Here is a 16,200-nt window from a genome sequence, read left to right as displayed (position 1 = left end):
TATCCTGTGTCGACATGTAGCTTCTGTATTTTCAAGAAACCAATACAAGGCAAAACAGGCTCAACTACCTCGTGCGTAATATCCGGGTCCCATAAGAAGAATTTTTAGCACGTCCGGTTGTAGGGAAGCTAACACTGACCTAATTATGCCCGCGTCTTTCGGTTGCACAGTAGAGAAATAACTGTACTGTTTGGATGCTAGCATACAATCTGAAGAGAAAGCTGGCGTTTAAGGTATGTTGAGCAAACTTACCAGAACAAAATGCTTCTGTGAGGTCTCTGATTGTTTATGTCGGAATGCAGATCTGTCTGCATTTTATTTCATTTTGGATGATCTGCAGGGGAGTGAAGATGTTTGAGTGTTTAAATATAGAAATGTTTAGGCCAAAGAGCATGAGATCATGTGACCAGAGCTCGGCTGTTCAGTGCACTATTTTACAAAGGCTAGACATACATGTCATACATTTGGTAAACCTCCTGGGTGACATTTCTTATTATTTATTTTGTAAGATGCTGCATCTGGCATCATCACAACTTAATTCATCACACAGAATTTTATTTTGGAGAGATTCTTGAGGAGCAATGGTCTATCAAAGAAATGTTTAATAAATATTGAAATGTTATGAAGAAATGTTTTGATATTCATATTGTGTGAATAGTGACATTGATCAAGTAGTGTGAAATAATAATAAGTAACTGAAAAATTAATCATTAGATTAGTCGACTAATCAAAAGAATAATTGCTAATTGTCTGAAAAATAATCATTTGGGACAGCTCTAGTTGTTGACTGGTTGGTTGGATGATTGGTTTGTTGGTTGGTTTGTTTGATGGTTTGTTGGTTTGTTGGTTGGTTTGTTTGATGATTGGTTGGTTTGTTGGTTGGATGATTGGATGGTTGGTTGGATGGTTGGTTGGTTGGTTGGATGATTAGTTTGTTGGTTGGTTGATTGATTGGTTGGTTGGGTCGTTGGTTGGTTTGTTGGTTTGATGGTTTGTTGGTTTGTTGGTTTGATGGTTTGATGGTTTGTTGGTTTGTTGGTTTGATGGTTTGTTGGTTTGTTGGTTTGATGGTTTGATGGTTTGTTGGTTTGTTGGTTGGTTTGTTTGATGATTGTTTGGTTTGTTGGTTGGATGATTGTTTGGTTTGTTGGTTGGATGATTGGTTGGTTGGGTTGTTGGTTGGTTTGTTAGCATAATTACACAAAAACTACGGTCAGTCATCCACCAAGCTGTGATGGAGGTTGAGTCTTGGCCAAGAGTAGAGCCCATTAACTTTCAGTGCAGTGATCCAGATAAAGTGACGGCAGGAATGTTTCCTGACTTTCATCATGTTGTGAGATAAGGTGTTGTTCAACATTTTGGTTGATTTTGCAGGGAATAATTTCATGGATCTGGGGTATTTAGGTGGCCTGTGTCTGAGTGAGTACAAAAGGGGCCTTTGGTGGAGGTATGCGCTCTACTGGGTGTGATTCTAGTTTTACTATTAAATTACTGCATAGATTTTGCAGCCTCTGATGATAACTAGTGAGTCTACATTCCCAGGATCATGTGTCTGTGGATCAGAACAGTGACTGCAGCTGTGTGCTGTTTGTTTCTCTGTACGTTGAGTCTTTGTGTTTGTTCATTGAAGAAAGCTGTTGTGATTTATTGTTTTCTTCATCTGCTGTCTGTAGAAAACGTCCAGAGCTCTTTGAGCCTGTCACTGTTACCGCTCTGTTACAGCCATTGTGTTCAAGGAGCAGTTCACCCAGAAAATGAAAATGTAGTCATTTTTTCCTCACCCCCAGTTTGATAAGTTGTATTTACACCCTCGATGTGTCGTCGAGCACCTGCACGCTAACACAGTGAACTTGGCGGCTACAGTGAAGATTTCAGCTTATTAAAGTATTAAATTAAAGTCTTATTAAAGTCACAATAAGCATACTTTTTTTTTTTTTTGTAAAATCTATATTAATGAGGTCAAACATTAAATATATGGTCTTTGTACATTAATAAAGTGTTATATGAAGGTATTCTTATGAGTTTAATTTATGTTATTATCTCTACACGCATCACAATCTGTCTTTATCTTTATCTTTACCTGCAGCCTCCAGCTGTCGGCTCAGATCAGCTCAGGTCAAAGGTCAACAGATGTGAGCGTTCAGCTCCAGGCAGCGCATACCAGACATACATCAACACAACGTATACACAATATAGACACACAAAAGCTGTTTATCTCTCATAATGTGAACTCGGCTTAACAGTGACTCGCTTATTTCACGGCTTAAATCCCTCATCATCAGATGTTTACATTGTTATTCTCCTGTGTGTGTGTGTGTGTGCGTGTGCGTGTGTGTGCGTGTGTGTGTGTGTGTGTGTGTGTGACAGAAGACAGAGAGAGAGAGTGAAGCCTTTTTTGGTCAGAGTTTATGTTTCTAAATGTACGATCATTAGCGAGGAGAGTCGGTGGAGGCTGGAGCCAATCAGAGGATCAGATTAGGATCAGGACTGTTTCAGGATGTGGGTTACTCCCTCTGATTCTTCTACACACTCTGGAGACTCTCTGTGTGTTGTCGTGTACTTCTTCACAACCTGCAGAGAAGGAACCCGTCACTGGTTTGTTGTAGTGTTGTATCAGATTTGAGGATCTTTGCGTCTGTTCAGATGTTGTTGGTGTGATTCAGGCAGAGAGACGTCACAGATACCAGTTGGAACCAGGCCGCTCTTTTTACAACAGGTGTGATGTCATCAGTAAGGATGAGCTGTAAGCACTTCCTTGAACAAGAATGTAAACAAATTGCACATGTAGGAGGCCAGGTACTACTACCTGCTACTGACTGACAGTAGCGCAGTTAGTTTGTTAGACGTTAGAAATTTCTTCAGTTGATTTGAAATGACAGTAAAGCAAAGCAAAAGTTTGATGAAATAAAATACCTTTCAGGACGACAACAAAAGTAATCACAGAGTTAGTTACAGATAATAACGAGGTTATGTGTCTGACCAAATGTAAAGCCACAGTCAACAGTCATGTCTTCAGCCCTGCTTTCACTGAGCTGACAGTCTAGCAGACCTCAGGTGTTCAGGAAGCTCGTTACACAGGTGGACAGCATGTTCGCTAAATGTTGCCTGAGCTTCTATGCTAAAGGTTTTTTTCATGCAGGGTTTCATTTATAATGTCGTCTTCTTCTTCTTCATTGTCCTCTTCTGGTTTTGTTGTTGAATGGCGGTTAGAAAACAGCTTTTAGGCCGTTAGCGCCTGGCAACAAGACAACACGACAACACGACATGTATGTGACCATCAGCAGCCACTTTCACACTGCCGTCTGCATGCGGGGATCCTGCGCCAATTCTCTGCACCCTCCTCTGTGTGAAAGTTTCAGATGAGGAGAGGGGGGGAATTTGGCCCCGGCGCTGATCCGCCTCTGGAGGTAGTATCAGGGCCGCATTATTGGTGAGCCGTCCCAGTGTGAACGGATAATCTGGAGGCGCGGAGCGAGGGCGTGTCGGTCTGACAGTCTGATAACTGCACAGGTCCTTCACTCAACTAAATACAGAGAAATGTCCCACAAAGCAACATTACAGGACCGAACAACAGTAACGTAGTAACTGTAACTGTCTTTAGCAACTTATATGAGGAAAACAAATACTACAGCTGTACGTGGAGAAACTTCTGTCCTCCTGTCCGTCCTCCTGTCTGTCCTCCTGTCTGTCCTCCCCCTGTCCTCCTGTCTGTCCTCCTGTCTGTCCTCCGCCTGTCCTACTGAGTCTTCCTCACATTTCTGCTCCAAAAACAGCATTTGTCACTGGCAAAAAACTTTAACTCACAGAGTGTTTGTGATGAAAATAAATCACCGTGACCATCAGCTCTCCTGACCGAGACTTTAGGGAACTTTCCCCCAGAAAACAGCCTCCGTCCCCGCGAGTGACAGAGTCAGACAGCGTCCTGTTTACTGATGGTGATTATGTATAATTATGTAATTTAGCGCGAAAAACTTCACTCACTGTTTGGTCGGTCAGGATCTCAATCACTACACATTATAACAGCATTCATATGATTATAAACTGTCCGCGGATTTTGGATTAACGGGGAAACACCGTCGTCATCAACATGACGTGTACCGTCACGCCTCTTTAGGAGCCGCAGCGCCGGCTTTCTGTGTGAATTGCACACGTGAAGGCGGAGATGCTTCGCTCTGTGTGAATCACCATCGGAGGAGAATTGCCGAACCACCGCTTCGGAGATAATGCGGAGACGCTGTTTAAAAACGGCTAGTGAGACGGGAGAGCAGCTGAGCAGGTGTGATGGTGGGACTGTAAACTGAACAAACTAAATGTTGAGTCTGTTAAGAGTACCAGTGTAAACAGGAGACCACACACACACACACACAGATGCTGGTTGGGGTCTCATCTGGCTGATAGCTGATGATTTATTTCCTGTTTATCTGGTCCTGGGTGGAACTTAGTCTCAGATCAGGAAATCACTTTTGGTTCTGTATACACATCTCAAACTGAAGAAGAGTTTAAAAAAGAAGAAGAATCAGGAGAACAGATTCTGTCCGGCTCCTCTGGGAGCTGACCAGAATCTCAGTTTGTTCTCTTCACACCACTCTGAAAGATCGTTGATTTCCTCGTGGTATGAACTCTCATCATTAGTTGTGAAAGAGGCATTCTTGGTTAAGGAAGCGATGGTAGTATCAGTTACAGTTGTAGTAAAAGCAGCGCAGTAGTTGTGTTAATATTTACAGTACTGCTGCAGCAGGTTTAGCGTGAGTGTGTTGAGCTCTCTGTGCTTCATGCCGTCGTTCTTCTTCTCTCCTCCAGGATCATCAGACTGTCGGGACGTCCTGCTGAAGTGAATCTGTGCCAGGTATCACATTATCGCCTCCGTCCATCACTAACACTCTGACACTCACTGCTGTGAGACACTCATCCAGCCATGAGGCCTGAACCCTGTGACAGATGTTTGGTTTCCCTCTCCACCTCTGCAGCTCAGTGCCGTTGTTGCTTGGCAAATTCATCACCACAACAGGCTTTCACTGTATAACAAAACATGCATCCAACACTTGAAATCAGCCATAAAACCTCCTGTGTTTGATGAAAGTGTCACTTCAGGCACTTGGAGGTAACTTTTCTTGTTCTCTTGTCCAGAAAAGATCTCACCTCCTCTGGTTATGTCCTCTGTGATGAGTTTGGGGGTTTTTAACACTTCGAGTGGAAACTAATCTGTAACTGAAGCTGATGTTGGTGGTCTCTCAACACCACGTGATGCTTTAGTTAGAGGTTTTGTCATGGAAAGTGTGGATTTGTGGTTCAGCAGAGAGCTGTTTGGTTCGAGCTGCAACCATAATTACAAAATTAGCTTTGACTTTCTCCAGGATGTTTCTGCTTTCTTGATCTGTTGAGGAAATCCTTGATGAGGAATGTCCTGCAGATACAATCTGAATTGGGAGTCTCAGTTCTTTTAAAGAAGCATCTCCCCCCGAAGAATAAAGAAAACTCAGTCATCGTGGTCATTGTTTTAGAATGGACAAATAACGGAAAACTCATCAAATGGCTTCACACAGCTCGCCTGGAAGCATCTGCCCCGTCAGAAGTGGTTGGACGAGCTCGACCCGCTGTAGGGGGCGTGAATGTCGTCTTTTCAACTCGGTTTGAGATCTGGGATCAGCTTTGTCTCATCACTCTCTTGTGAGGAAACAATTCTCCATTTATCCTAAATGTTCCTCTTTAACGATCGCTGGGCAGCGTTCCTGTTCTTCTTCTTCATGGGAGACGTGACCCAGAAATCAACAGAGAAAAAGCTGCAGATCAACAACGTACAAAGTCAGAATGCCATCAAATAAATGGGACAAAAAAAAAAACAATTGTTTGCGCGTCACAGACCACATTCCTGTTTTTATTATCAGGTTCAGTGTTCAGACTGACTGAATCCAGACTAAACAAATCAAACAGAGCTTCAGATTGATTCTGACAATGAAAATCTTGCTGACAGAAAGCAGCTTTCACATTATCACAAGGAGGGATCAGAATATAACTGGTTCTTCGACCCGATCTATCGACATACTGTGACCGTAAACAGGACAAACCGTTCAGGCCGACGGCACAACTTCTCTTTTGCATCATGCAGTTTCCCCCGCTGCGATCAAATGAAGGATTTCTGTTTCTGATGAAGTCCTGAAGTGGTGAAATGTGCAGGGAGGTTTTTTCTACATTTAAAAAAAGGAAAACTGTGGAAAAATAAACATGTTGTTCCATGGAAAGATTGATCTCTCCTCTAATCAGCTTGTTGACTCCACAGTTGTCTAGAGAGGCCACAGACGGTCAAATCTGAATATAATCAGTGTTCAGAGTGTGAAATCATTTAATCAGACTGTGAATAGATCTAAAAAATAATAATAAATGCAACCAGTGAAAAAGCAGACGAGCAGGTCAGACATCAACTTTGATACTTGATGATTTGATAAAACCCAGAAATCAAGAAGTTTCCCTGCAATTAGAATAAATGTTTTTTCACAAGGTGAAGTTTTAGTTGCTATCTAAAGTTTCATCACCTCTATCGGCTTGTAGCTGGTTTCAGTTTGATTTAGGGCTGCATGTCAGTTATGTTATTGTTCATAATTAATCTTAAAATAGATCTCCAACTGTCCAAAACTGAAGGACATTCAGCTCACTGTGACACATGAATCTTCACTGGCTTCACAATTTGATCTGATTACGATTCACCTGTCAACCATTCTGGATGTGAGGCATCCTCAGTCAGAACTCACTTTTTATTTAGAAAGTCCTTTAAAAATCAGACTCCAACAGTCGACAATATAAAATCAATACCAGAATCTGTGTGGCCACCTCAGAACTTAATCATGTTTCCTCCATTCATACCGGATTTCTTGGGATTCCTGTATTTTAATTTCTGCAAACGTTCACTTCAGGCCAAAGCTTCTAACGTGGCACCTCAAGTTTATTGTATTCTAACACTGTTTAATGGCCTCATAGGCTGATTTTAAACGCAGCCTACGTCTTGTCCAGTTTGTCCAGCAAGTTCATAAAATACGAAAATGTCTGGTTTTAAAAGTCTGGGTGCTTTATTTTTCTCTCCACCTCACCGCCCAGCTAAAGTAATCTTGGCCTAATGTTCGCCCACAGTTCATTTCAGGGCTTAATGCTGCAACAATCCAGTTAATCAACCGTCAGCTCAGGCTGCAAACTCCTGATCATGTTCCGATCTTCCACGTCCGCACCACGATGCATCTTTGGATCGAGACATTTCAACACCTCTAATAGGAAACAGAAAGCAGCCAATAAGACGCTGATGCCTCGACCGCAGTTTGGATCAGGCCTCTCAGTGATGCATCTGCATTTAATGTGTTGAACCACTGAGTCCTCAGACGTGTGACCTCCTGTAATTAAAACACTCAGTGTGTGCATGGAGAGCGTGTTGTTAAATGATGCTGGTGGTGTTCTGTTAGTTGTTAAGATTGTGCTCTCTCTGAACTTTAAATCATCTTTACCTTGGAAGCAGAATGAAACAGACTGGCTCTGTGATGGGAGTCAGGATCGAGCAGTGCAGGTTTATAAACAGACTCAGATATGTTGACACCCTGCTGCTGTTTCTGTCACTCCTCTCTGCTTTAATGTTTCCACAGGTTCTGTCCACCTTCAGCCTGCGCTGCATTAACAGCAGACCATTAAATATTTCACTAGTTGTCTGTGGAGACTAACATATTTTACTGAAACCTCTGAGGTGCTCGCTGCTAACTCTCAGAAACCACAAGTATTCTCAATCAGCGGAGCTCCGGTTTCTTCGTCTGCACGGCTGAATGAGTGGATAATGTTGCAGCGAGCTAACGAGAGGACGAACAGTCCGCTGGTGGATTTCACTTATTTAATCTGTTTAGAGGAGATGATTGTTACTCTGTGCTGCTTCTAGCCTTTTTAAAAACCGTCTGTTTCTCTTTCTAAGTATTCCCTCTCTGTTTTAAAACAGCTCCAGCGCAGTAAAGTTGAATGATGTGGTAAGCCTCAGCGTTTTAACAGGACAGAGCTGCCAGACACTCCAACTGGATGGAGGTCAGATCTCCGTTGGTTTTCTTGTGCTCTGACAGCCATGTTGGCAGTCCTGTGTGAACAGTTTGTGAATCGCTGAACTAATCACCTCTCAGTAATTGTTTCTTTGGGACCGTGTCCACATGTCCGTCTGGATGTCAACATGTTGAGCAATGTGTCTGCTCAGCTGGCCTTCAACGTCTGGCTGTGAACACACATGATCAGCACACAGCTCACGTATCAAGAGGAATAATCTCAAATATCACTTTATTTTCTAAATGAGTTCAAGGTTTAGATTCCTTCAGTCACTCTAACTCTCCTCTTGATTCCTCTCTCTGATACCAGACATGTGCAACAATAACCTGAAGTGTGTGTCGATGTCAGGCGACTCGTATTAACAAATCTTTCTCCAAATGTATTCAAAAAAGTTATTTATTAATTGCAGTTAACTCAGGTGCTGCTCTGTCGCCTCATAGTTCCTCTCCACTACATATATCTTATACAGTTACGAGTTACTTTCAGATTCAGATTGATTTGTTTGTAGACAATCAACTGTGTTTCCAATCAGGTCGTGTTGTTGGCTGGATGCTGTGTGAGAGGATGAAGCATCAGAGCAAACTTTATATTTTAAATTAGTTTGTTTGACCAGCAATCTGATAGAAAATTCATCGATAGTGATAATCGTCCGCCTCAGTCATAAGTTGCTTTCAGAGTCGACCTACACGGGCTGAGATTCTAACATTTACAGACACATCATCCAGATACAGCTCCACACATGAGCATCATACCTCGGTGGTATTTATATTCATCTACACACTGTGTGGAGGCGGAGCTCGCTGTGTCCGATGCAGAAATGTTTAGTTTCTTAGTCGGGCTGTTTTCTATCAGCGCTGCTCCAAACGTGGACTCTATATCTCTATATGTAAAAATAACAAGTTCCTCTGTTTAGATTAACCGGAGCACAAACATCTGCCTGTCAAACAGTGCAATCACCGACTGTAAATCACCGGGGAGGGAGAATATCCACAGTGCTGGTGTTTTGTAATATAAGGCAGCGGGGGCCCGGGGGGGCTCGGGGGGGGCCGGGGGGGCCGGGTGTCCTTGGTGTTTGACGCTACAGCATACAGTCGAGATTTATGGACCTTCAAAAGCTGCAGAACCAACACATGTTAGTGTTTTCTGCTGAGTGCAGACTTGCATCAGACTGATTATCAGTGACTCACAGATTGTGCACTCTGACCAACCTCCATGTTGCTGCTGGCACATCAGTGAACCTTCACCTTGTTGTTCATGTTTGTCAGAATCAGAATCAGAAATCCTTTAATGTCCCGCAGACGGGGAAATTAGTTTGTCGCAACAGCAGAATATTATAAGACGAAGCAAATGCAAAATAGACAAAATGATTAAAAAGGAAAGAAAAATAGAATCGACGTATATACATATTTACATGAATAGTGCAAAAAAATGAGCAACACATTTTTATATACAGATTTTAAATGTAGATTATAAAGATCTATCTATGTCAGTGACATACTGAAGAATGAGAGGAGACCACAGCTCGCTGTCACTGCCAGAGAAACTTCAGCCATCTCATGAGCTCGCTTGGTTACGACGGCTTCAAGAGTCGGAGCCAATCCAAGACCGACTCGGAATACGGTTGAAAATTCATAAAGCAGAGAATCAGAACAATGACGCGACGTCAGATGAACGCTTTCACTGGGAGGTCCAAACCAGGAAAACAGTTTGATCAGCATGTGGCTAACACTGCTGGAATATGTTGGTGTAGAACTCTTCAGATGAGGGACCGAGTTATTGATCCAGAATCACAATTTGTCTGAAGTCATGAGAGGAGCAACGTGTTGACAGCAGTCTCCTCTAAACATTCAGTCTCTTCAGACACATGAACTCAATCAGAGGTGCTCAGATGTGTGAGACGGAACACACGACTGTTCAAACATGTGCTCGCAAGATGTGAATCTAACAGTCGAGGTCGCAGTATTGTGCGCCTCGTCCAGGGTCGGTCTTAATTGTGCAGCCGGGGGCAGATCGGCTTCCTGGTGGGTCTGTGAACAGATTACAGTGCCGACAGCTGATGAGAGCAGCTGTGAGCTCTGACTGTTATTGGCTCTTTTTATGTGTTTTTCTTGTTTGTGAAAGTTTTAACAGCATGATTGTTGTGGTCTTTTGGGGAAGTCACTCACAGATTATAGTAACTCGTATCGTTCCAGCTAAACTCATCAAACACATTCCAAATGTGAAGGAAATCTCTGAAGCAGCAGTCTGAAACTTTGAGTCCAGCAGTCCTGGTTCCTCCGCTGCTCCTCCTCCGGACGCTCAGTGTCTGGACAGTGTAGAGTCGTGATTGCTTGCAGCTTTTAGGAGATTGATGCTATAAAACATATTTAAATGTGGGCGGGTAGAGTATTTTGAAACCATGATAATTGGACGACCTGATTTTAATTTAGTGTCTTTCTTATAGTCACATTTCAGTCGTGCCAAGGTTTAGTTTTATTTCAATCAACAAAAACTTTGCAATACATTTAAGTTTCTTCATCATTATTGATTTTTTGAAAAATGTTTTTCACCAACAGACTTATGCAGACGTCTGTTTTTCTCCGATTCGCAGCCTTCATGGCTCCTGATCTCCGTATGTTCACCGGCTACGACCAGTTTAATCAAGAACTGATCTCTTTGTTTGTTCGTCTCGTTGGAAGAATTTCACAAGAAAAATGTAAAGAGTAGAAGAAGGAAAAAACCAGAACAGAAGTATGTTTGATATTAAGAATAATGTTTTTGTCTCAGCTGGATTATACACTGAACAAAGATATGAACACAACTCTTTGAACATGCTGGATGTGGAGGTCCTGGCTGGTGTGGTTAACGTGGTCTGCGGTTGTGAGGCCGGTTGGATGTACTGCTAATTGTCTGAAACGCTTTTGGAGACGGCTTATGGTCGAGAAATGAACATTCAATTCACAACAGCTCTGGTGGACATTCCTGCAGTCAGCGTGCCAACTGCACTCTCTCTCAGAACGTCGACATCTGTGGCTGTGCTGTGTATAAAACTGCACATTTCAGAGTGACCTTTTCCTGTGGCCAGCCTGAGGAACACCTGTGAGGTGGGATGGATTATCTCGGCAAAGGAGAAGTGCTCACCGACAGATTTAGACAGATTTGTGAACAATATTTGAGAGAAATGGATCTTTTGTGTGTATAGAAAATGTTTTAGGTCTTTGAGTTCAGCTCGTGAAAAATTGGAGGAAAAACAAAGTGTTGTGTTTATGTATTTGTAGTGTAGATATATTTGGTTTATAAATGTGTTTGTTGCATTATCTGACATTACTGGCAGTGAAGTGTTTGTAGACTGTAAGATTAATGCTGAATGGATAATACAGTCACCAGTATAAATTAAGATGAATTATATCTGATCGTTTCTTTATGTTTTTTGTTTCGGTTGATGTCTCTCTGGTCACGGGTTAGAAAACATCATTATTTGTCCTAAAATGTGTGTTTCAGTGGAGATGATCTGACGTCATGTGAAAAACTTCTGTTCTCGGTCGCCATAAAAGCAGTCGGCTGTCCCCAGTTTACCTTAAAGCTATCCGGCAGTCTGGTTCTGAGCCATGGTATTCTCGGAATGAAGATTTGGACTGAGGAAAGTTTTCGCACATCTGAATCTAGTTTTTGAATCTTCATTGAATCTATTTTTTTTACAGAATGACTGAAACCCAAAGACTGAACTGAGATCTGTAGTTTTTGTTGGAGTAGAAAACAAAGGACCTGCAGCTGTGGGTGGCAGCATCATTAATACATAACTGGATCATATAGTCAGTGTGTGGACCGGACCTGGACGATCCTCCTGCACTTTCTGGTTCTGGAGTTTCTGAAACTGAGGAAGAAAATGCACTTAAGAACAATGAAGTCACGACCCTGACGAACATGTTGATTTAAGCCCCACAAATATGTAACGTCCTGTTTATGAGAGAGTAAAAACTGCACCTACTGACCTTTTTAAAAGATCAAACAGACCCGGTGACGTTCAGCCGGCCCGTCTGGGTTTCATACAGAACAAAGACAAACATCACCGAGGAGGAAGGAAGACGGAAAAGAAAGAACAAAAAGGTAAATCTGCATTCGGGTGACTGAACAGAAGCAACATGATGATGATGATGATGATGATGATGAGATGATGATGATGTGGTAAAGTTGGACATCTGGGAAACACTGTGACTGTGTGTGAGCACCGAGCATTGATGTTGTAAACACTGAGTCCACCTCGCCTCGTCCAGCTGTAGTCCTGCTCTCAGAACACGGCCTGATCCGAGATGTTGTGGTGGAGACGGGTCTCCGTGGGTACAACAGCGTCTGACAACACGCTGATTTGTAGCCAGAGTCCCATTTCCTTTCCCTGTGACCAGACATTAGCTGGAAGCAGCCTTAAACCGAGCTGGATCAGCCGGGCTCTTATTCTGACTTTCCTCCTCCCTGGGGCGGTCCAAACGGTCAGGTTGGATGGACGAGTCCGCTGCTCTTAATCCCAAACAGCTGCTTCCTTCTCCAGTGACGGTGACGGTATTTCAGTTTCTTTCAGCAGCAGAGCCAAAAAATGACAGTCAAAGCATCCAGAAATGAGTTGCAATAACAATTATAGAAGGGACGAATGTAGAGTTCTGTCAGAACCAGGAGAACGGTTGTCAAATGCAGATGGACTGTTTATTTTCTGTTGGAGAGTTGAGTTTTAGTTTAGCTTCCAGCTCCTCAGTCAAACTCTTTACCAAACAAATGATGACTGACTGCAGACACACGGAGAACTCTGACCTCACAGATGAAATCTCCTCTCAGAACAAGTTCTGACCCGAGGGATCCATCGTGTTGGAGAAGCTGCTGAACAAAAGTGAAACATTCCTTTCGAAGGTGTTTGTCCCACTGCTGGGAGGCCCGGACAATCCACTGCCTGTTAACAAGCTCTTATTTTCCCCGTCCTGGAACTTTTGGATAAATTCTCAAACTTTAACCCCGAAATTAAACCTGCCAGAGACCCACAGCAAGACTTGTTACTTTAACCCTAAAATGATCTTCTCCTGAACATAAACAAGTTCTGTTTCCTAAACCTAAACAAATTGTGACGGAAAATAATACAGAAAACCTTTAAAAAGCTTAATTCACTCGGTCTCCTGGGTGAAAGTCCAGTGTTTCATGAGTTGGACTTTTTACCGCAGGTCATCTGACTCCTGAAGGAAAACTTCTCCAAGAGCCCAAATCCTAAAGATCTTATCAAGTCAGTGTCCGTGAACAGAGGTGTGAAACCAAATATACATATTTTAGGAAAACAAAGGCTGAGACGGTCACAGAGTTTTCTGATGTGTGTCTTCAAAATGTCTCCCGTCTGGTTAAATACCACGTCTTTCTGTGAGTTCGCTCACCAGCTGCAACAGCTCATCAATAACTCTGCATCTGAGTCCAGCTGGTTTGTTTGGAGGAGAGTTTAATTCTTTGCGGTCGCGGCAACAGTCAATTTATCTCATGACGATGATGCCAGAGGCTGCAGTGTGAAGAGCTCCGCCCCTTTTCACATCTGTCCACAGCTGCGCAGAAATCAGACTGTCAGGATTAGAAAGGTCACATTTATCATTCTAAACAGAAAATCAAATGCAGTGTCACAAATCTGCTGTGTTTTTGCTGCACCTGCCGACATTAGCATCTAAAAGACAGCACGGCTAGCTTAGTGTTAGCCTGCTGCTAGCTTAGCATTAGCCTGCAGCGTCACTTCCTGACTGTTCTCCTGTGTGATGAAGATGATCAGATGACCGGTACCAGAGGAACTCTGACAGCGTCAGACATGTTCGTTTATTTTCTCCTTCAGAGATCCTTTATTGATTTGTTTGTGAAGAGGCTTCACTCTGGACAGATCAGAGGAACTGAACTTTGGAACAAACTGAATTTCTATCTTTTGTGGGTTAGGGTTATGTTGAGTCACTGAAGGCTGCTGTTGATTGTTGATCTCTGGAATCTTTATTTTTGGTGAATATGATTTGAACTTCAACCCATCAGGACCGTTAACAAGAAATGTTAACAATGAACACGCTTAAAACGGGCAAATAACAAAATGATTTAACTACGTAGCTACTCGAAACACAAACATCATGGAGAAATAATGAAATAAACACATTCTGATCAGGTCAACAACATCAGGCAGGCGTGACGCTCTGCTTCTCAAACACTCCTAGTGGGATATGAAGTCGTGTTGAGGACGGAACAAAACCGCCACGTAGTGCTGGGCAGTATACCGGTTCACACCGAATACCGGTGTATATTTTCGTTATGATATGAATTTTTAATATACCGCCATACCGCTGTATTTGATTACACAACGTTCGGAACGCTGCGCCGCGGGACACTGTTTCAGACCAGACCCTTTTCAATGTCTAAACAGGCATGGTGCGACGGCCAGGCGTAGTGGGGGTAAACAGTAGTGCTCTGGTGTTATGTTACGGTGAAGATGGACAGGATAGACACTGCAGTTCATCACTTCATCCGCGGACGTCAAGATGAGCAACTGGAAAGCCGCTGAGATCCGGGAGATGCAGCGTCTCCTCGGTCTCTGTAGCTGTTAGCTTGTTGTTGTAGCTATTTACGGTCGCAACTTTCAAATTAAAAGCCCCCCGCTAAGAACCCAATTCTAAACTTCAGCGGTGTGCAATATAAAGCTCTTATTTTGAAGACAAATTCGACTTGCTTCCTGTTAGCTATCTGTTGCTTGAGGCAGCTAATGGAGGGCGAGGCGCTCCGCCGCACGCTTCCTTTAATAGCGGGATTTAACATCAGCGTGTGTTTGACTGGGGAGTGTATGTTACTGTTCACGCCCAACTTCGTGCTTCACGTCATGTCACATGTTTACACCGACCTCAGTGGCGCTTTTTGGGAAGAGGAATGAGAAACTGGTTGAGAGAGGAAAATTACACCTCCCTTATAGATAGATAGAGTGCTGCCTTTACCTTGCAGCTAATGTGCCGCCTTTTCTATCTAAAAGGGGCAGTAATTCCTCTCTCAACCAGTAGAAAATGCTGTGAACACCTGATTATGCATGAAAAAAAAAAAAACAGTCATATACCGTGAAACCGTAGGATTTTTGAAAAATACCGTGATATAAATTTTTGGTCATACCGCCCAGCACTACCGCCACGCACGCGCCAGGTAACAGACGTCAAGGGTTACTACCTGCAGAAAGCCTCCAGGATAAAGTCGAGCTGTTTAAAGGAGACGACATAAAACCAACGATCTGTTGATCTTTACTGATCCAGTTCTGATAATCCAACAGCAGCAGAACCGTCAGAGCAGGAACATCGTGTTCAAATTGTAGATTTATAAAATCATGACCCCCGTCATCAGGATGGTCACTTTCATAAAGTAATCGACTTAGGTGATGCAGACCTCCAGAGAAGCGGTCCGGCCTGAAAGCCTGACTTCAGTTTGGACCGACACTGTAAACAAAGAGCCCCTCGATGTTTAACATCAAACACTTCATATACGGCAGAACCAGATGGAGCTGCTCAGTGTGGAGGTCCGTGTAAATAGATTTGCATTAGTGGACGACGCAGCGACCCTCCTCTCAATCAGCCGTCACCGGAGCGCTCTGCTCTGATTACCTTCACATGCTTCACATTAAAGTGAACCCCGTTCCCTCCGCTCGCTGGGCCTCAGACATTTGGCAGGTGATTAAACACAGACCGGATGCATGTTTGTGGGGGCGGGGTGGACGTGCACACGCGTTCATACATACACACTCATGACCTGTGCGCACACACACACACAAACACACACACACACACACACAGTGTGTGCTGGTTATTGTCACTTTCGCTGAGCTGCTTTCGCACTCGGAGGCCTGAAGGGGAGACGACGGTTTCATTTTTCAAGAAATCCCCTCAAATATAATCCCATGCACCTTAAAAAAGAATCACAGCTCAGTCTTTGAAATCTTTAGTAGTTGGTATGAAACCAGCAGAGACGTGCTGGAAGCTTCTCACTGGAAACATCTGCTTCCAAATCTTTTGTATTTGTGTTCAGCCGGGCTGGAGGGCGGCGTTTCAACAGAATCACGGTACATTACGAGTAAGACTGAACATCAGCATGAAGTTCAGAGAGGAGAAGGAGCAAAGAAGATGAAACAAACATTGA

At 43.2% G+C, this 16,200-nt stretch overlaps 1 protein-coding gene across 3 annotated transcripts in view; it reads left to right on the top strand.

Moving 5' to 3' along the window:
- Window positions 1–16,200, top strand: part of col6a4a (collagen, type VI, alpha 4a) — a 69,496-nt gene that overhangs the window by 14,235 nt on the left and 39,061 nt on the right. For 2 of the 3 annotated variants that reach the window (XM_030395245.1, XM_030395246.1), the window contains exon 5: window positions 4,801–4,846. The exons of the other annotated variant lie outside the window; for it this stretch is intronic. The gene's annotated coding sequence lies outside the window, so the exon portion shown is untranslated. The remainder of the gene's footprint in view (window positions 1–4,800; window positions 4,847–16,200) is intronic. 3 annotated transcript variants of the gene reach the window in all.

The sequence above is a fragment of the Sparus aurata genome, chromosome 17 (assembly GCF_900880675.1).
Source record: "Sparus aurata chromosome 17, fSpaAur1.1, whole genome shotgun sequence".
Classification (NCBI taxonomy): Eukaryota; Metazoa; Chordata; class Actinopteri; order Spariformes; family Sparidae; genus Sparus; species Sparus aurata.
Note: the sequence above shows the minus strand (reverse complement) of the source record. Positions and strands in the feature narration are given on the sequence as shown.